Source organism: Paramormyrops kingsleyae, chromosome 10 (genome assembly GCF_048594095.1).
Source record: "Paramormyrops kingsleyae isolate MSU_618 chromosome 10, PKINGS_0.4, whole genome shotgun sequence".
Classification (NCBI taxonomy): domain Eukaryota; kingdom Metazoa; phylum Chordata; class Actinopteri; order Osteoglossiformes; family Mormyridae; genus Paramormyrops; species Paramormyrops kingsleyae.
In genome coordinates, this window is record NC_132806.1 from 35,336,371 (window position 1) to 35,357,389 (window position 21,019).

General features: G+C 46.8%; 1 long non-coding RNA gene across 1 annotated transcript in view; it reads left to right on the forward strand.

Annotated features, from left to right (window-relative positions):
• The window catches only part of LOC111848941 (uncharacterized), a 75,209-nt gene extending 60,294 nt beyond the window's left edge, over positions 1-14,915 (forward strand). Inside the window, exon 3 of the long non-coding RNA XR_002839426.1 lies at positions 14,848-14,915. This is a non-coding gene — a long non-coding RNA (uncharacterized lncRNA). The remainder of the gene's footprint in view (positions 1-14,847) is intronic.
• Positions 14,916-21,019: the final 6,104 nt, after the last annotated feature.

A 21,019-nucleotide genomic window follows, 5' to 3' on the forward strand; every position in this document is an offset into this window, starting at 1 on the left:
CCAGTTTGAAATGTTCTCCCGCTAATTTCCACCTATGGCCACAAGTTCTTGTATTTGAACTAATGCTGAAGTAACTATTCGGTTGAACAGCATCCAAACCTGTTAGAATCTTATAGACCTGGATCATGTCCCCCCTCAGTCTCCTTTGCTTGAGGCTGAACAGATTTAGCTCAACTAACCTTTCCTCGTATGACATTCCTCTAAGACCAGGAATCATTCTTGTGGCCCTACGCTGCACCTTTTCTAAGGCCGCAATGTCCTTTTTAAGATATGGTGACCAAACCTGCACACAATATTCTAGGTGAGGTCTCACCAAGGAATTGTATAATCTTAGCATTACCTCCCTTGACTTAAACTCCACACACCTGGAGATATACCCCAACATCCTATTGGCCTTTTTTATTGCTTCCCCGCCCTGGCGAGAATGAAGCATGGAAGCATCAACATACACACCAAGATCTTTCTCATAATCAGCTACCTTTATTTCAGTAGGTCCCATAAAATACCTGTACTTTATATTTCTGCTCCCTACATGGAGTACCTTACATTTGTCTATGTTAAATTTCATCTGCCAGGTTTCGGCCCAGTCACTAATTAAATTAAGATCCCGCTGTAGCTGCTGAGCCGCTAGTTCAGTATCTGCTACACCACCCACCTTGGTGTCATCTGCAAATTTCACCAGTTTACTGTATATATTGGTGTCTATATCATTTATGTAAATTAAGAACAATAGTGGTCCTAAAATTGAACCCTGCGGTACCCCACTATGAACGCAGGCCCACTGTGACATTGTGCCTCTTATAACTACTCGCTGCTTCCTATCCGTTAACCAGTTATCAATCCAGGTCGCTACAGTTCCTAAAATACCTGCCGCTTTGAGTTTAAGTGAGAGCCTCTTGGAAATCTAAGTAGATGACATCATAGGCCTTCTTATCATCAACTTCCTGAGTAGCTTCCTCAAAAAACTCCAACAGATTTGTTAAACAGGATCTACCTCTCCTAAATCCATGCTGGCTATCCCTCAAAATGTTAGAGTCCAGGTAATCTACCATTTTCTGTTTGATTATAGCCTCCATAACTTTACCAGTTGTAAAGTGGAAGTATCGTAACACACACCACTGTAACCCGGGGAGTGTCTAGTTTTTGAACATAACACAATTGATGATCCACCTGAAATTAAAATATGACAGAGCAGTCAGTGAGCATGCCAAGAAGGTTTCAGGATGCACACAATGTTGGCGTCCTTACAGCTCATTGAAACAATGCTTCATTTCTCCTGAAAGTGATTCAGTGGTTAGGTCCTATTGTCATAGCTAGTTTGCTGCACCATGAAAGTATGTATATTAAAATTTGTTTTCTGAATCGTTATGTATTTGTATTATACATGACATCTATCTGATAATAACATAATGAATATGGGCAGCGTGGTGGTGCAGTGCTTAATACTGGTGTCTCACAGCTCTGGGACCAGGGTTTGAGTCTCTGAAACAACCAAAGTTTTCCAAAGTGCCATACAAAATTAGCACAAACAAAACATAATTAACACAACACCATAAATAGTTAAAATACAATACAACCAAGGGTCAAAATAATAAAATAAGATTGTCAACAATCAGCACTAAAAGCCAATCTATAAAAATGGATTTTTAATCATGATTTAAAAATAGAGATTGAAGGAGAGGACCTAATCCCCAGTGGAAGGTATTCCAGAGTTTAGGTACAAAGCAGCAGCATAGTCACCTTTCCCATTATGCCAGGCTTGTGGTACAGAAAGTAAAAGTGTGTCTGATGACCTCTGCTGTCTGTAACATATGGGGGACATGACCCATTCAAAGCCTTAAAGATAATCAGGAAAACTTTGAACTGTATACTGGACTGGGAGCCAATGCAATGAGGCCAGTATAGGTGTTCCATGATCTCGTTTTCTGTCTTGATCAAAAAAAAAATTTGTTGGTACCCCTACAGCTCATTGAAACAATGCTTCATTTCTCCTGAAAAGTGATTCAATTAAAAGCAATTGTCTAATATATACCTGCATGCCTTTAGTATGTGATAGAGTAAATGAATAAAATTGTGAAAAGAAATCATTTGTTATCTATTTTACAAAGATATGCTAAAACAGTATGGGCAGATTTGCTGGTACCTACTTATCCTTGCATTATAGTCATGTTTCAAACTAAGTGTTTAACCTTAATTAGTATCACAGGTACCTTCATGCTTTTCATCAGCCATTCAGCCTTTTTAAAGGGGAAGAACATGCTACTGTGTTGAATGGTATCACTGTGTGCACCACACTGAACATGGACCAGAGAAAGCAGAGGAGAGAGCTGTCTGAGGAGCTCAGGAAGGAGATTATAGATAACCATGTGTCAAAACAGGAGGTCAAACAGGAGAAACCAGGTCAAACAGGAGATAGGAGGCAACCAGGAGGAACCAGGACTAACCACAGACATAGGAAGCATAACAGGTAACAACACCAATACTAACTCACAGCACTAGCACTAACACTAACAGCTATATAAACAATGACCGACAAGGAACAGGGTGAGGGCAGACACACATACTGTATACACTGATAATGCGGACTACATAAGGAATTGGTGTGAACCATTGATAAGTCTAACACTAGGGGTCACATGTAATGAGCCTCAAATGGGAAACGGCTACGAGTAATTTGACAGGGGTGGATATTTTTCCGGGGTTAACCAGGCTAACTGCTTCTCTGATGCTAGCAGAGTAGAGGCTCTCTTGGGACTTAAACCAGTAACATTTGGGTTATAGTACTAAGTCTTTAACCCCAATCATTTTCCCAGAGAACCAGCTGACTTGTCTGGCAGACTTATATTACCCAAAGTGAGTTATATGGGCTAGAGATGCGCAGTTATTTTGGTATCTGATCTGGTGTGTCTGGCTGGTGGGAGGAGACGAAAGCAACCAGGAGACCCCCCACATGGGGCCAGCCCTGCCTGGAAGTGTCCCACTCAGACAGCTCTATGCTCTTGCTATGAATTAATTGATTCCATTATTAATTAAAAGGAGTTCTGCACTGATTTGTTAATGAGCATGGAGTATCTGTTTGTCCTGTAGCGTTAACAGCACCCATCAGACAATAACCATGGAAGTCCTGCACATTAGGCGCATTCAGACAATAATGGCGGAAGGCCCTGGATTGGCAGGAGCCATTTCAGACAATGATGGCGGAAGGCCCCCGGATTGGCAGGAGCCGTTTCAGACAATAATGGCGGAAGGCCCCCGGATTAGCAGGAGCCATTTCAGACAATAATGGCGGAAGGCCCCCGGATTGGCAGGAGCCGTTTCAGACAATAATGGCGGAAGGCCCCCGGATTGGCAGGAGCCGTTTCAGACAATAATGGCGGAAGGCCCCCGATTTAGCAGGAGCCATTTCAGACAATAATGGCGGAAGGCCCCGGATTAGCAGGAGCCGTTTCAGACAATAATGGCGGAAGGCCCTGGATTGGCAGGAGCCATTTCAGACAATGATGGCGGAAGGCCCCCGGATTGGCAGGAGCCGTTTCAGACAATAATGGCGGAAGGCCCCCGGATTGGCAGGAGCCGTTTCAGACAATAATGGCAGAAGGCCCCCGGATTAGCAGGAGCTGTTTCAGACAATAATGGCAGAAGGCCCCCGGATTAGCAGGAGCCGTTTCAGACAATAATGGCGGAAGGCCCCCGGATTAGCAGGAGCCGTTTCAGACAATAATGGCGGAAGGCCCCCGGATTGGCAGGAGCCGTTTCAGACAATAATGGCGGAAGGCCCCCGGATTGGCAGGAGCCGTTTCAGACAATAATGGCGGAAGGCCCCGGGTTAGCAGGAGCCGTTTCAGACAATAATGGCGGAAGGCCCCCGGATTGGCAGGAGCCGTTTCAGACAATAATGGCGGAAGGCCCCGGATTAGCAGGAGCCGTTTCAGACAATAATGGCGGAAGGCCCCCGGATTAGCAGGAGCCATTTCAGACAATAATGGCGGAAGGCCCCCGGATTGGCAGGAGCCGTTTCAGACAATAATGGCGGAAGGCCCCGGATTAGCAGGAGCCGTTTCAGACAATAATGGCGGAAGGCCCCCGGATTGGCAGGAGCCGTTTCAGACAATAATGGCGGAAGGCCCCGGATTAGCAGGAGCCGTTTCAGACAATAATGGCGGAAGGCCCCCGGATTAGCAGGAGCCATTTCAGACAATAATGGCGGAAGGCCCCCGGATTGGCAGGAGCCGTTTCAGACAATAATGGCGGAAGGCCCCCGGATTAGCAGGAGCCGTTTCAGACAATGATGGCGGAAGGCCCCCGGATTAGCAGGAGCCGTTTCAGACAATAATGGCGGAAGGCCCTGGATTGGCAGGAGCCATTTCAGACAATGATGGCGGAAGGCCCCCGGATTGGCAGGAGCCGTTTCAGACAATAATGGCGGAAGGCCCCCGGATTGGCAGGAGCCGTTTCAGACAATAATGGCGGAAGGCCCCCGGATTAGCAGGAGCCGTTTCAGACAATAATGGCGGAAGGCCCTGGATTGGCAGGAGCCATTTCAGACAATGATGGCGGAAGGCCCCCGGATTGGCAGGAGCCGTTTCAGACAATAATGGCGGAAGGCCCCCGGATTGGCAGGAGCCGTTTCAGACAATAATGGCGGAAGGCCCCCGGATTAGCAGGAGCCGTTTCAGACAATAATGGCGGAAGGCCCCGGATTAGCAGGAGCCGTTTCAGACAATAATGGCGGAAGGCCCCCGGATTAGCAGGAGCCATTTCAGACAATAATGGCGGAAGGCCCCCGGATTGGCAGGAGCCGTTTCAGACAATAATGGCGGAAGGCCCCCGGATTAGCAGGAGCCGTTTCAGACAATAATGGCGGAAGGCCCCCGGATTAGCAGGGCCGTTTCAGACAATAATGGCGGAAGGCCCCCGGATTAGCAGGGCCGTTTCAGACAATAATGGCGGAAGGCCCCCGGATTAGCGGGGCCGTTTCAGACAATAATGGCGGAAGGCCCCCGGATTAGCAGGAGCCGTTTCAGACAATAATGGCGGAAGGCCCCCAGATTGGCAGGAGCCGTTTCAGACAATAATGGCGGAAGGCCCCCGGATTAGCAGGAGCCGTTTCAGACAATAATGGCGGAAGGCCCCCGGATTAGCAGGAGCCGTTTCAGACAATAATGGCGGAAGGCCCCGGATTAGCGGGGCCGTTTCAGACAATAATGGCGGAAGGCCCCCGGATTAGCAGGAGCCGTTTCAGACAATAATGGCGGAAGGCCCCCGGATTAGCAGGGGCCGTTTCAGACAATAATGGCGGAAGGCCCCCGGATTAGCAGGGCCGTTTCAGATAATAATGGCGGAAGGCCCCCGGATTAGCAGGAGCCGTTTCAGATAATAATGGCGGAAGGCCCCCGGATTAGTAGGGGCCGTTCCAGAAGATAATGGTGGATCAGGACCAGCTGTGCTCTGTCTCGGAGGTACTCCAAGACCCTAACTGGGAGGGGGGAGGGGGTAGGGTCTTAAGATGGACATCATCAAGGGAAATGCTCTGGATCATAATCTCAGCAAAACTTAACATGTATTAGTGCCCCCTGAGACTGACAGTGCACCCTAAAGCATGCAGGACTTGGATAAGGGTGCAGCGAAAACATGCGCACCCTGCAATCTTTCATTCAGCATGCATCCAGTTAGGTGCAGTCCTCAGTCTCAGGCTTACAGATTTTTCTGCATGGTGTGACTCACACTCTAATCTGCTTCTTGTTAAAAAAAAAAAAAATGATGACGGTGACATTATCTGACATTTATGAAGACACCCTGATAACATTTTTAAGTATGTGTGTTATCAGAGTTAATCCCGTGACAGGAAGTCTGCACTCCACCGGTATCATACACAAATGAGCGTGTTTGGGAGGGGCGGCAGGAGGCCAAGAGCTGGGGGCCGTGATGGGCAGGGCTGCTGTGTTAATCTTAATATATACATGGCACCCCAGGATTTCCATTCCTGTTATCTTGCCTGGTGCCCTGAAACACTGCCTTCTCCCCAGGGTGCTGATCCCACGTCCGCTGTTTGTTTCGTTTGTGAGATGCTGGAAAGTGGCCCCGGATTTTATTCTCAAAGCTTTCTCTCATTACGTATTTCCACGTCTGCCTGAACTGCTCTTTTCACAAGAGTGGATATTACTTCCCCAGGTGGGTCTTCCGTGCCCGTGAATGGCCTGGCAGATGGAAAAAGCAGGCTGGAGGTGAAGGGCTTATTGTGTCTCCCTGGTGATGTCGTCATCTTCAAGTCCTGTTTCAGGGTCTCTATTACTCTCTAGCCATCCATTAACATGGTGGGCAAACGCAGCGTTTCCAGTTGTAAACACTTCACGTAATGTGGGGGCACCTTTCCGGATGAATGATAAGTAGCTGGCGAGCTCAAGGTAGTCAAGCTGATCGATGTATTTCTGCTGCCGGAACAAGGGCCGGGTGGGAAGTGAGTCAGAAGCTTGTCACATGGCAAAGGGACACCTGAAATATCGAGGGCCGGGCATCTGGCTACCAATAAGCAGGGCTGTTTGTCTTCCAAAAGCCCCCTTTTCCATACTTGTTTGGTAAACGTTTAAATGATGCACGATACACGCAGAGGAATAAGCGTGTGGCCGCCGCCAGCTAATGGCTTTCACCTGGCAGCCCTGGCGGGGCCGTGGTGCGGCGATGGCGGGCCTGGCGGGGTGGTGGCAGGCCTGGCGGGGCCGTGGCCGGAGTGCAGCAAGACTGCGGCGAGGATGCCATGTGTACAGAAATGGGGGTGTGTCTTGGTGTGTGTCCTCTGTAAATGAACACCTCTCGTAACTAGCTGCAGGAAGCTACATAAGTCTATGAAGAACTTGTTTACAGAACAAAACAAATGAATAATAATAGTGGTGCTATTCACACAATGGCTGGGGCAGCCATCTAAGCCCTGACCCTCGTGGGGTGAGAGACAGTGCAGCCCATGTTTGCATCAAAAATACATGAACATGAATCGAAATGCATGTAATGACAGGTGTCTGACTGTGCTTTAGAATTCAGCCTTCTCTTCTCCAGTTTAGCAGTGTCATGCAGTACTCACACCGCTTACGTGACACACACACACCTCGTCACACATGCTTCATTGATCTGCTCCAGCTTATAATTGAAAAAGCTGATGCTTTGGTGAGGTTTCCCATGTTCCTGAAAACTTGAATCCGCTTTTAAAATGACACTTTAGGCTTTAGTCTCCTACCTTGTTCTCTTTGCTGCCTGAATAAGGGGTTATGGAATATGGATGGAAGAGGTCTTTCATGATGAGACGAGCAAAAGGATAAGGCTGAACCTTGTGAAATTCTGATAGTAATGCTGGTATGAAACACTGTCCCCTGGGGCAGCCTATCATTGCTGTCATGGTCGTATATAGCATTCCGAGCCAAAGAAGTAATATTGAAATTTCATGATCTACAGCATCAAAAGAAAAACGTCTGTCTAACCGAACAAGAAGAGTGTCCCTGTTGACATCGGCACTTATGTGTAATTTACAGTCATCAGAATGTCCAGGAAAACATCACACTATGAAAGATTTTTTGATTATGCATAAATAATAAAAAATAATCTCAAAAACAGAGGCTTAGCTATGTTTGCTAAAACTTTTCATGGAGGGGGGGTAACCAGTTGGTATATTTGTGTTTCATTAAATATCTATGTGTCAGCTGCACAATGCAAATTCACCCAGAAAATTAATACAGTCTAGCTATTAGTTTTATCTCACTCCTGGTATTATTTGTTGGTATTATTTATCATTTTTCAGCCTTAGTTACATCTTTACATTTACGGTCCTCTTAAAAGATAGCAAGGAAGAATAATATTTAGATATAAAAATAAGGAGTCATAATTTTATTAGGAATAGAATTGATTTTACCTGTGACCCTGACCAGGATACACAGTTAGAAGACAAATGGATGGACAGATTAGTGCATTTTGTTTCATTTGACTTTTTAAATTTAAGAACAGGTGCCGATTTTGCAGTGGTGCAGAAGCCGTACAAATCAGCTCCATGGTCCGGGAGTTCTGCTCCTTGCCAAAATCGACAGCCGAGGCTGGTGTGATGAGCCGATCGCTTGCTGTGAAAAGCATTTTAGGGTTATGTTTATTTTCGTGGAATGTTTTTGAGTCTCGCGAAGAGCGAGCTCACCTTGCAGCCTTGGCCGCTTTCATGGCAACAGCCGGGACCCAGTGAATCGAAAGTTTTGCTTCTCTTCTGATTTTCTGCCACTTTTCATCGGAGCCTTTTCTTCAGGCCCTTCGTGTTTCAAAGCCACCTTTTAAGCTTCGCTATGGCTGTCATATCAAGGACACATTTAAGTTTGCTGTTGAAGCTGCCAGCCCAAGTAGTGGAGAGGAGTCCATTAAATATGGAACGAGAGAGTCTGAAAACTAAAGGCTTTGTAGGACATTTATATTTACATTTGTTTAGCAGAAGCCTTTGTCCAGAATGGCATACAAGTGAGGCAGATAACGCTTCAAGTGTGGGAGCTGTGCTTTTTGGTTTAACTGCATAAGTGCAAGTATATTATAACTAACCTATTACCTTGAAGAAAATGTGGGAGTGATCTGACAAGATATTTAATGTTGCATGGATTTATGGACAGTCACAATTTGGCCTTATAGAATCCTGCATAAAGTGTGGAATTTAAGTATGAAAAGTATTGCCGTTAACGTATTACTTGTAATTAAGAGCCCTGCCTTTATCATCTAAGGAAATCTGCAAAGTTTTTCTACGAAGGAACATTTGTTTAGGTGGATAACTGTGTAAGAATACAGGGGCATTAGTCTTAAAGGCCAAATTAATATGTTCAAAAGATAAGTAATGTCCCTCAGTGGTGTGCGTGTGTTAATAGAATTTGTTATTTAGTGTAGGATTCTCTAGCAGATATAATGTGTCATTTGTGCTAAACCATTTTTTTTATAATATTAAATTGAAATTAACTGCTCTTAAAAAGATTAACTGGAGAAGTCTTGCTTGTGGTGCCTGTTCTGGCGTGGGGGGGGGGGGTGGGTGGATCTGAGAGGAGCATCGTGGGTCCTGATCTCTTGTCTCTCGCCAGCACTCACACCCACCTGCTATGTGAGTGATTGGGACAGAGTGGCAATAGGATCTTTGGTGAGGAGCAAACGTGAAAAACACAAGCTTCCTACCTCACAGACATCAGCGGGTTGGGTGTGCAGGGCCACTCAGCGAGGAGGGTGGCTGATTCTCGGGAGTGAGCTACAGCTGTGTAGCGTTAGCTCTGTGCACTGCCAGTTGGTTCACACAGCTTTGGTACAAATCCACCCTCCCCACGACAGGCATGTTCGTGACCTTGTCCCTGCCAAGGTCATGCCATGGCCGCTGACAATCTGCTTCTGCTAGGAGTGAATGCTCCAGAAGGATGCCAGCGGTTTTGCTGCTTAGCCATTATCTACTTCCCTGGGTATGTACATCCCTTCCTTCCAGAGACCCAGATGTGGGCTCCCTTTACACCCTGAAGCAGCCGCCTCTTTAGTAAACAGTGCAGTGCAGCATGCTTTCTGGTATCCATGGAAACCTTCCGTGCACCTTAACGGGACCTCTCGTGCTCTCTGATGCCGGAGTGGGCCCTTGTGTTATTCTCCAGGAACCAGCCCGCTCACTCCCTATGAATGGGATAAAATCCCCACCATTGAAGTTTTTCAATAATTGCAGCAGCCAAGAGTTTTGCTCTCGAGAGCCTACTCTCTCTTGCGCCTCTTCCCTCTTGCGCTCAATTTTTCCTGTGCTTCCTCCCTCTTGCACCCATTCTTTCTTGCGCCTCCTCCCTCTTGCGCCTCCTCCCTCTTTGTGCCTTCACTGTCTTGCACACCCAGTTCTGCTTCCTTCCTCTGTGGATCCCCCGTGTACTAGCAGAGACTACATTCCCTCTCGAGCTTCTCAGCATAAAACATTCTTAAGTGTCATTTATTACTGTCCATCAGTCGTCTAATAACATATATGGAGCAAAACAGGAAGGATGGACCATTCCCTTCCATTAGCAGAAGGGCATCAAAATGGTTGCTAAGATATGAAATCAACATGCTCTTTTCCTCTGCAATGTCGTTACTTGAAAAACTTTTTTGCTTTTTATGTATATTTGTATGATACTATGAATAAGCAAGACAACAGCCCTATTTCCCATTATTTCATTTCGTTGAAAAGTTGCTCAGAATTCTGGGTAATGAGTTAGGATAATTGAGCCCTGATAAATCTTGTTAAATAACACCTTCCATAAACATGTACTTAAGGTGACTCTTGAATTCCTTTATAGTCTAGTGCATCTAACTATTCCTCTACCTCCTTAAATATTTTGCAGCTATCATTAAATCTGTTAGATTGAAATAAGTGACAAACACCTTTCAGATGCATTTCATTAAAGCATCATTGTTAGCGCGAGTGATAAGTAAAGACTGCTACTCGTTAGGCACCGTGAACGGAATGTGTTTGCTAAATGTCTTCCTTACGAGATGCTTTTGAGACAGCTCAGTTCGCTGCTAGTTAACTGAAGGACTTAAACGGGTCTTTCACAATGAGGGATGCATGCTGTTATCTCTGAAGCAGGCATTTACTTCAGCCTATGGAGAACAGAAATTAAAAACGATCGCGTCTAATCTTGAGATCTAAATGATCCAGTAAACTGAAAATAGCTATGTCTTGCTATGTGTTTCTGCTCCCCCATTTTCATACCGTACACTGGCAGGCAACCCTGTCCAAAGTGCTGCGGTAGGTGGAGGCCCCCCGTATTCGTGAAAGGATTGAAAACCAAGGCAGGGTGAAAGTTTCATCCAAACATACGTGTTCTCCCGGCTGGTCAAGGGCCGTCACCCTTCCGTCATTCATCTGTTTATTTATGACATCAGAAAGGACAGCGGCCCGCACTAAAGGGGTAGGAAGTGTATCCGAAGGAATTTAATAAGAAAGCGGATCTTGATGGATTAGCCGGCACATCTCCACCTGAGACTTTTCCGGAATGATGAATCACAAAGGAGCTTCCTCCCAGCTTTTTCAATCGCGGGAGATTACGGGACCGTGGTAGGATTTAGTCCCATCGAGTACTTTTATTAATATTTATATGGATATAAAAACAAGCAGGTCTGAGCTCGGGGAGCATTCGCCTCACCCTGCTTTTGGCGCAGGGCGTGAAGCACATCCTGGGTGTTCCAAGGGCCTTTAATCGGGGGGGGGGCAAGCAGGGCAATGGTGGGTCTGTGGGTGTCACCCAGATGGCGACGGCGTATAATCCCTGTGGGCCACGCCCGCCTTAGTGCCTGAGAGCGCTAATGAGGCCTCCGCTGTGTCCCACCCTGGGCAGGCAAGGCAGGGGCCTAATCCTTCATAAATAATGGATACCCAAATCCCGGGCAGTGGGGCGACATCTGAGAGGTCTGTTCATATCAAATAAGGGGCGAGTCATCACCTATATGGCACTCTGCTAGGAGGATGGGTAAGGCACGCGCCAGCGGCTCCGTGAAGGGCCCCCTCCAGCAGTTCTGTGATGGGCCCCCTCCAGACGCATCCCTTGGGGATACTTGGTCCGGAGGCCTTCCGGAACCAAGCTGCCCTTCAAAGAATCAACTATGTTTACCATGTTAAAAATCTGTTTCTCTCCTCTGATTTTAAACTTTAAATCCAATGCAGCTTTTGGTAGCTATTCAGCCTGTAGCTCCTTGTGATGAACATCTTTTTAAATGTGCTTATTGAAGGATTTGCAGTACCCAGTGTGCCCAGTCTGACCAGTGTGCCCTGTCTGACCAGTACCATCTGCTTAAGGCACATACCTCTCCATTCTGTTAAGCTAATCAGCGCATGTGGTCAACCTGCTTGGGACGAGTGCTTTGACGCTGCCCCGCGTGTTTCCTGGACGGCAACATTTAAGACTGGAGGAACTTTAACCCCCCCACTCTAACCACTACATAATCCTGCCTTGCCGATAGTTGGGGAAAGCGGAGGAATCACCGATAATGAAGGCATTCTCTGCCACTTTGCCCGGGGGACTGCGGTGTGATCTTCTGGTGTCGTGCGGCTAATCTGCCAGTGTAATGCCCTGGGCAAACACGGGCACGTACGAATTCCCAGTTTATGACAGCGAAGGATGGGGTGCGGCCTGTATGCATAATTAAGGACAGTTTCCCAGGGGGCGATTCAGTCCTTCCAGCAGCACTTTTGGAAAAGGCAAACTAAGGCCTAAGCCATCCTTTACAGGACTGCTGGTGAAAACACACACAAACAGTGGAACGTGACAATGGAAGGAAACGCAGCAGGGCCTAATTAAAAACGCCCCCCCTCACTGTATTTGCCCACACTCTTTCTGAAATTCATCCTTGCATTAATGTTTTTTTTTTTTTTGCTTTGCCGCTAAGCTAATTGTGTGTTTAATTATTATTTGCTTGATGGCACACTGTCCTGGCAAGACAGGGTAAACCCTTTTGATTTCCTTCATGAGAGTTGTCAATTTCTCATTAAGGATTTAGCGGATTAAGGATTAAAGGGGAGGGAGGGGGAAATTAAGAAGGGTCATGATGACCCTTGTTCCTATTTCAAGAGGAGGATGTGGAGGTGCCATTTACCGCAGAGGATAAATCGGAATCATGGTTGATGATGCCATTCCATGAAAGAAATGTTTATTTTTTAGCAGTTTTTGTTAACACTGTCCTGGTTAGCCTGATTGTATTGATGCTAGTGGTTTTAGCTCTGCTATATTTGATTCTTTAGTAACTAATTTCTTATACTATTCACAAATGGAAATGCTGGTTCAGTTTAAACGGACCTGTGCTTTATCCAGGAACAGAGTAAGACTAAAGTGTGTCTCCATGCCTTGTTCAGAGGAGGGATTCCCGTCTCCTAAAGCTGCTTACCTTTCTGGTCCCTCCTGCTGTCTCGCCTAAGGGCGTACTCACACTTGGCCTGATTTTCCCCACCCCCAACCCCCCCTCCTTCACTGATCTGCGCTCACATAGCACTTCCAGGCCTGAGCACACTTCCGTTATCGCAGCGCGGCATTCTGTGTTTAAGAAAACATAGAAAGGAAAGTGCTATCACGCACCACAATGGAGTTCATGATTGATGTCTCATTCTTTACTTCAATGACCCCCCCAAATCTACAAGGCAGAGCACCCCGTCACCCAACCCCACCCATTGTGTCTACACGCCCCTGGAGCAGGCCGGAGAGCCGTGATCAGACTGGCCAGCTTGGCGTGTGTGAAACCCCAAGGGTTAAGACTCATGTTTGCGCAGCCCTGAATTTGCGATCGGTGGGGCGATGTCAGTGTGTGGGCAGCAAGCTCACGGCCCCTCTCACAGGACTGGCATCCATGACAACATTTTTAACTGACACATTTCTTTGTTTTTCCTTAGGTCCTGTGTTTCACTCTCTCAAAGCACAATTACACACCAAAGTGATCTCAGTGTGTAACCCGGCACTGGCTCAGCCTGGGTGTTAGTGAGCCAATCAAGCTGTACTTGCAAAACAGACGGGCCCACACCATCCTCTCTGCTTTGCTCAACCTGTTATTCTCTGAAAGCTCTTCCAGCCATTTGGAGGCGCCTGCACATGCATCTACAGACGCGCTGTAAGGCGCCAGCATGCGCCACATCCCATATGGACACGCCTCCAGACATGAGGAGGCACATCTTCCGTCCTCCTTCACACCCTCGCCTCCGCTGAGCAGTTGACGCCTGTGTGGCACATGAGTTTATAGAGGCCAGCATATGGTGCAGTGGTTAAGCCACGTCCCAGATGGAATTACAAGACTCCTCTTACTAAAATAGCTAGCTCCTTCACTTAGACTGAAATACTGAAATACAAATTTAGCAGTGCACTTCAGTCATGAATCCAATGGCATTAGCCAGAGGTGGATATTTCAGGTGCAGAAAGTACAAATCCAGACCAAGATTTTGTTTCGACCAGCCAGTTGAGTACTCTGTGACTGCTTTCCACATCTGGTGTTCCCTAAAGCCCAGCCGAAGTAGCACCTGAAGACAGCGAGGATGGCTCCTCAGCATCTCCCGGTGACCCAGCAGTCCTTCCTGATAGGAACTGACCAGTCTCAAACTTGTAGAGGTATCTGTATAGGAGATTTAAGAACATATGCTAATGTGCCCATAAGGATGCAGCACACGTGTTATCTCTGAATCCGGAATGTACTTGACGGGAACGTGACGGTTTACGCAGTCGTGCAGAAGTACAGAAGTACCCCAAATCGGCATTTGACGATGCTCCGCTATGCTAGGGGTCACGCTTCTGTGCTGGAAAGTGCAATTTTCCAACATTAATATTTTATTCATATTTTATATTATTAATATTGCAATATTGTCTTGTTTCGTCATCTCTCTTCGTCTCGGTGTCCTGTGGCTTTCGGCAGGAGCTCGCTGTTTACATCACACAAAGCTCATTCTAATAGCTTGGCATCTATAGTTTGGCCGCTCATGTATCATGCCATCCTCTACAATAGCTGTTCATCCCGGAATTTGTCCCGGTCCTGCTAACAGGACCCACTCTCAGCAGTGATCTAACTCTGCTGAATCCAGAGTGAGTTTGCACTATCCCTGCCAGTGTGGCTTTGGTAGAGCTGCCGGCTGGCTCCTCTTGGTTTGACCTTTGACCTTACTCATAAGGACAGGTGCACTCTGCCAAGCTCCAGTCTACCCAGCCAATATGCTCTCAAAGAAAAGGTGCAAATATTGACACAGCAGAAAGCCGCTATGCGGGATGTGGCTCTGTGAGCAGCATTCCAGCCGCCGTCGTGCTCGCAGTGCTCAGCGCTGGTGCGGAACCTGGCGCCTGCCACTCGGAAAACTCAGCCAGCTCTTTGTGTTTGTAGGTTGCTGGGCTTCATTCAGTCATACGGACATAACGGACCCAAACGCATTGGGCCAACACGCTGGAAAGTGCTGGGCCTGGCCAGTTTTGACTTGAAGTCTGTTAGCCTTGGAGCTGACATCAGTGCGTCTGCTCTCAGCAGTGATCTGAGGAAAAAGAGCTTCTCTGGCTCCCCGGAATTATCCGGAACAGATGTTAGGTAAGTGTCGCACATGGTCACAATTCTGCTGCTGTAATTGGTCTCAGGTTATGCACTGTGCACTCACCGTCCGCCCGCTCATTCTGAAGCTCGCTGCACCATATCAACCATTTAAAATTAGATTTAATAAACAATTAAAGGCGAGCCTTACTGCACGCTCCCTCTATCATGTCCTTGATCTTGACTCCATGGTATTTCACCAAGGGACTCTCTCCTCCCAGGCCCATGATGACAGAAGTCTGATCACTCTTCCCAGGCTCCAACAGCATCGAGAGGGTGGCTGTATTGCCTCTGTTTGACTTAGTGAGGCACTTCCATCTAAATGCAATAATATCAATGTGGTAATCGCTTGGAGGTTAAAGGTAGCTTTTTCTAGCTTAGTTTCCGAATGTGCCCCCCAGGAACCACCAAATAGGTTCCCAGGAGACATGACGCCGGCCACCACGTCGTCCAGAGCTGAGTGCTTCTAGTTTGTTGTAGACTAGCAATTTTCAGCTTAATTCTGTATGTCAGGAGGAAAAAAACACACAAAATCCTTCTTTATACTGAACTACCCTCTGGCAATTCCGTAATGAGTTAGTGTAATATGTTACTTCGTAAAAAAGCAAACAACCACAAATCAGTTTTTTCAGCTGAAGTAGAACAAAGAATGAGCTCTACATGTTGGCCAATACCCCTCACCCACAGTTCAACAGCGAAAGCAGCGTGCACACAATACATGATATACAAGACTGACGTTTCATTTTGCTAAGTTCTCGGGGGAAACTTGTCCGTGATTGTTGTTTAAGAGATTAATTTATCTACATCCCCAGGAAAAATATAACATCTGGTCTCTTGATGGTGTTAGCTAGCAGAATAACATCTACTATCAGAATGCAGATAAAGAGCTAACCAAGCCATTAAATGCCCCGTGTTTTATTGAATGCGCGTGATACCAGTGACCATATTGTGTTTACAGCTGTAGAGAAACATCTGGAATCCTCAGTGCATCAGGGGAGCGCTTTTGAGCCTGTTTCTGTCAGTTCTGCAGATTTGTGCATGGGTTTGCTCGTGAGGATCGCTGACTGATAGATGGTTCTCTCTCTCCATCTAGGACCTTCTGGCCATTCAGGTGTGAACCAGGCTATGGATCTGCTTTAACTGTACTACTCTCCTTGTCGCCACGGTGACAGCAAATCTTCCAACAGATGCCCGTTGGTTTTATGAGCCGTTTACATGCCATTAATGTTCTGTGGAATAAGCTGCCCTTCAGAAATTTCTCTAAGCATAACCTGAGCAGGAGCCCTTATGGGCCCAAGTTTTTATATAAAGAAAAGTCACCATGATGCAGTGCAATACCAAAGGACCTCACAGGCCAGGTGTCATTTCCGCTCTCAATTAATGATCATTATAAATATCTATTGGTTGGGTGATTAACAAGGTGAAACATGAACAGCTAACACATGGTTTGCCAGATTCCTCATGCATATGTGATTGGATTCACCCCCATAAAGACATGGCAGGTTGTCCACGCCCCGCTGCTTTCAGAGTTTGACCGGGCCAAACGGCCGTGTTGACATGTTACTAGGAATGGCATCAGGGGTCCAGCTTAACACTGGCCCATCGCCGGGGCATTTTCACCAGCATCAGCGTGGGGCTCCAGCAGTAAAACTCGGTGTGCTGATGGACAGCTTTGATATTTTGGCTCCGATATGCGTTGGCTTGAAATTCCATTTCATCTGCACCTTGAGAATTTATAGGTTTATTAACTGCATGATAGTCTGCATAACGTACTCCCACACTCACTCGCTCTGTAATATGCACACAAAGGCTGATACTACATCAACAAAACGAAAGAGATAAGCATATAACTACAGCTAACTTGAAAAGAGAGGCATCTTTAGATCCAAGCACAGACTAAACACCTGGGCAGATTCATCGTTCTTAGAATAGCAATGTGAGGCAGTCAGGAGTCCTTCTATGATAAATAATGAATGTTAATAACAGACATTAGACCAGGAAATGAGTGTAATGGCCAGAGTCAGAATGTGGAACTTTCTTTATGACAAATGATGCCGATTAAGACAGAGAGCAGGCTGTACTGGGAACCCAGCGCCTCAGCCCAGTGCCCACAAAATAACTGTTTGGAGGGGACCCGTATTCTGCTGCTAGGTGATGTGGGCCAGTAGTCAGTAGAGTAAAAATTCTAATATTCAGGTGCACCCTGTTTCAGGATGGGGGCATTAAAGGCAGTTAATCACAAATTGGTCAGCGTAAATCTGGCAACATAAATGGCTAAAGTGGGAGACAATGTGGCGGGCGGGAAGTGGAAGGAAGTGCACGCTTGTCGCCGTAACACATGCCATGACGGTCGGGGGGGCGGAATTACGCCAGAGGCCGTGTGTGTTGTTAGGAATGACGCTTCAAACAGAGGGTGGCTGGTGACTGGCATTAGCGTGTCCTGCTGGGGGCTGTTTGCTCTGTCTGTAAGTGTGCTGGATTAGGGCTTGAGTGACAGCCATCGTTGTGAGGGTGAGCAGTGCCATTAACACAAACTTGCTCTGGGCTTGATTGAACTGTTGCACTCAATTCCTCTATCCTCAGTTCCTCTATCTTCAGTTCCTCTATCCTCAGTTCCTCTATCCTCAGTTCCTCTATCCTCAATTCCTCTATCCTCAGTTCCTCTATCCTCAGTTCCTCTATCCTCAGTTCCTCTATCCTCAATTCCTCTATCTTCAGTTCCTCTATCCTCAATTCCTCTATCCTCAGTTCCTCTATCCTCAATTCCTCTATCCTCAGTTCCTCTATCCTCAATTCCTCTATCTTCAGTTCCTCTATCCTCAATTCCTCTATCCTCAGTTCCTCTATCCTCAATTCCTCTATCCTCAGTTCCTCTATCCTCAATTCCTCTATCCTCAGTTCCTCTATCCTCAATTTCTCTATCCTCAGTTCCTGAGTTTGAAGTTTATTGTCATATGTACAAAGTACAGCGTACAGAGCACAATGAAATTCTTACTTGAAAACCCCTCCCTCACAGACAAAACATGACATAATACACAGAAGACATAGAAGACAAAGTAGTGCAGCAGCAATATCCTCAGTTCCTCTATCCTCAGTTCCTCTATCCTCAGTTCCTCTATCCATTACAAGCAGAGCGGGGGGGTGTCGAATGTCACTGGAAGGTTCCACCTCCTTTAAGCAGACATACTGCAGGCAGTCCGGCCCACATGGATCCCACAGCTGATCTGTGATGGATCCTGCTGGACGTGACGTCGGCAGGCTGCAGAAATGGAGCCCGCCTCCCAATACAGACATACACACAGCCCTCTCTGACATGGGGCCATTGTGTTTGTTTGACAGGAAGACCTTCCAGCTGATCTCTCCCCCTGAACCACCTCCAACAGCCGTTTCAATCACCCGCTACCCAGGTGATGAATACCTAACAGGAGGATTAGGTCAGGTTTGGGCAGCGAGGTCGAATGAAAAAGAAACGTAAACAAGCTTTGGGGAATTCAGAGCAGCATCTGCCCCCCCCCCCCCCCCCCCAGCAGGCGCGTGTCTCTACATCCCTGACCTTGCCGTCACTAATCTTCCCGATTCCTCTCTTCTGGGTATCGATGTCTTGCATCTTCACCCAGGAGATAAAGCTGCCTTTTCTCGAATCTCATCTCAGGCAGTTCTGTACAGCACACACCTCAGCTTGTGTGTTCTGTGTCATACCATGATTAAATATGTGAAGGGGTTGGGACTGAAACATGCAGCATACTGATGCATTATCGGATGAGCTGGGACTGAACCGTGTAACATACTGACACATTATCGGATGAGTTGGGTCTCAACCATGTAACGTACTGACACATTAGCGGATAAGCTGGGACTGAACCGTGTCACATACCGACGCATTATCAGAAGACCTGGGAATGAACCATTTAACATACTGCCGCATTAGTGGGTAAGCTGGGACTGAATCATGTAACATACTGCCGCATTAGTGGGTAAGCTGAGACAACCATGTAACGTACTGACACATTGTCAGATAACCTGGGACTGAACTGTGTAACATACTGATGCATTGGTGGGTAAGCTGGGACTGAATCATATAACATACTGCCGCATTGGTGGGTAAGCTGAGACAACCATGTAACGTACTGACACATTGTCAGATAACCTGGGACTGAACTGTGTAACATACTGATGCATTGGTGGGTAAGCTGGGACTGCATCATGTAACATACTGCCGCATTGGTGATTAAGCTGAGACAACCATGTAACATACTGACACATTGTCGGATAACCTGGGACTGAACCATGTTAGCGTACTGACACTTTATCGGATGAGCTGGGACTGAACCATGTAATGCACTGATACATTATCGGAAGAGCTGGGACTGAGCCTTGCTTTTGATTTAGTTGTGATTGCGTTTATTTCTATCTGGTCTAATGAGCTAAAATCCAGTTATGTGCTCAAATGTTTTAACTTCCCTTCAAGTGATTATTATGACAGACATATTACTACCTCAAGTCCTTGTATCGATTGCATGTCTGTGGGTCAGCACTTTGCAGCGGATCACACTGAAATTAACCCCTCACTGCAACGAGTATTTGTGCAAGCCTGTCTGCCTGCCGGCCTCCAGTCCATCGCTCTGACAGTCTATCAAAGCTGTGAACACAAATATAAGTCCAGCACTCTGATGCCACCGCTGTTGGGGGTCTCATTACCAGCCATTCTCCTAATTCTACACACTATTCATCCTGATATATGCGAGGGAGTTATCATTCATCTGGACCATCTGTCTTGTAGGGCTTCATTCCGCCTCATTTTAACTGAGGTATATGAAATGATGGCGTGTGAGACAACAGTTCCTCCCTCCTGTAGAGATTAAAACGTAGCTATCAGTCCTGGGTGCCGAAAACAGTAGCCTTGTTCTGAACAAATATTTGTACCAGTACATGTCAGGCTGTAGCAGCACCCCTACATGAAAGAGAGCCAAAGAGAAGTGTAAGTAGTGTAGAGATTCATCCCACATCTGTATGCTTGGAAAGGTCCTCTGTCGGTGACCTCGCCTTCTGAAAATACAAGTTAACTCTCTTGCCACATGAAATTGGAAATGAAGTCCTTTAAGAAGTGTGATCCAGATTTGCCAAGTTTGGAGAAAGGACTTAAGATCTTCTCACATTCACCTAGCTGGGAATGAAAAATGAGATCTTATCTTGATGAGAGGTCATGGTTCTCCCCATGCGTAAAGGACCTACGATGTCTGGAGTGTGAGTATTGCAGAGAACCGTACATTCCTCATGGGCCGCTCTGCCCTGCCCATTTTCAGTGGCAGTAGAAGGCCTCCTGGCTTTAGTGAGACAGCACTGGGCTGTGTGAAACCACAGCTGCCGATCCGCACACTTACCTTCTCAGGCATCCTGCTGTATTTTGATGTCTCATCTCTGGCTTCTCCGTATCGCTGCAGGATACACGCAATTCTCTCACTAATGCACACGCTTGTTTGGTGCAAGGCCTGTGGGGCCGTGTAGCTCATTAGCACGGAGACACTGCCATCTTCAAGGTCAGCACAGGTCAGAAGCATCTTGGCCGTTTTCTTAGTGGAAAATTGCAAGGGGTGTAGTAATAATTGTATAATCAGCGACTGCACCAAAATGGTAGGAGAAGTCAGAATGTATTTTTAGGGGAGTGTCTGTCAGAATCCACTTTTGAAGTGAGCAGAGTTTTGTTAAGCGGGACTACATGTTCCCTTCATGGAGGTAGGAGTGTGACAGCTGCCTGGGAGAATCTCTGATTTTACTATGCATCTGCAATGAGAGGATACTCAGTGGGGGGTAGTTTGCCATCCGTGAGGGCATCCTTAAACGCACGGCGCTCAGCAATGCCAAGTGCTGTGGGGGTTATTTGCGGAAAATGCCGCCGTCTTGAACAGTAAAATATTCACAGGGAAGAACCTTGGAATCCAAGTGCCACAAAAGATGTTGGACACGCAGAAGTGAT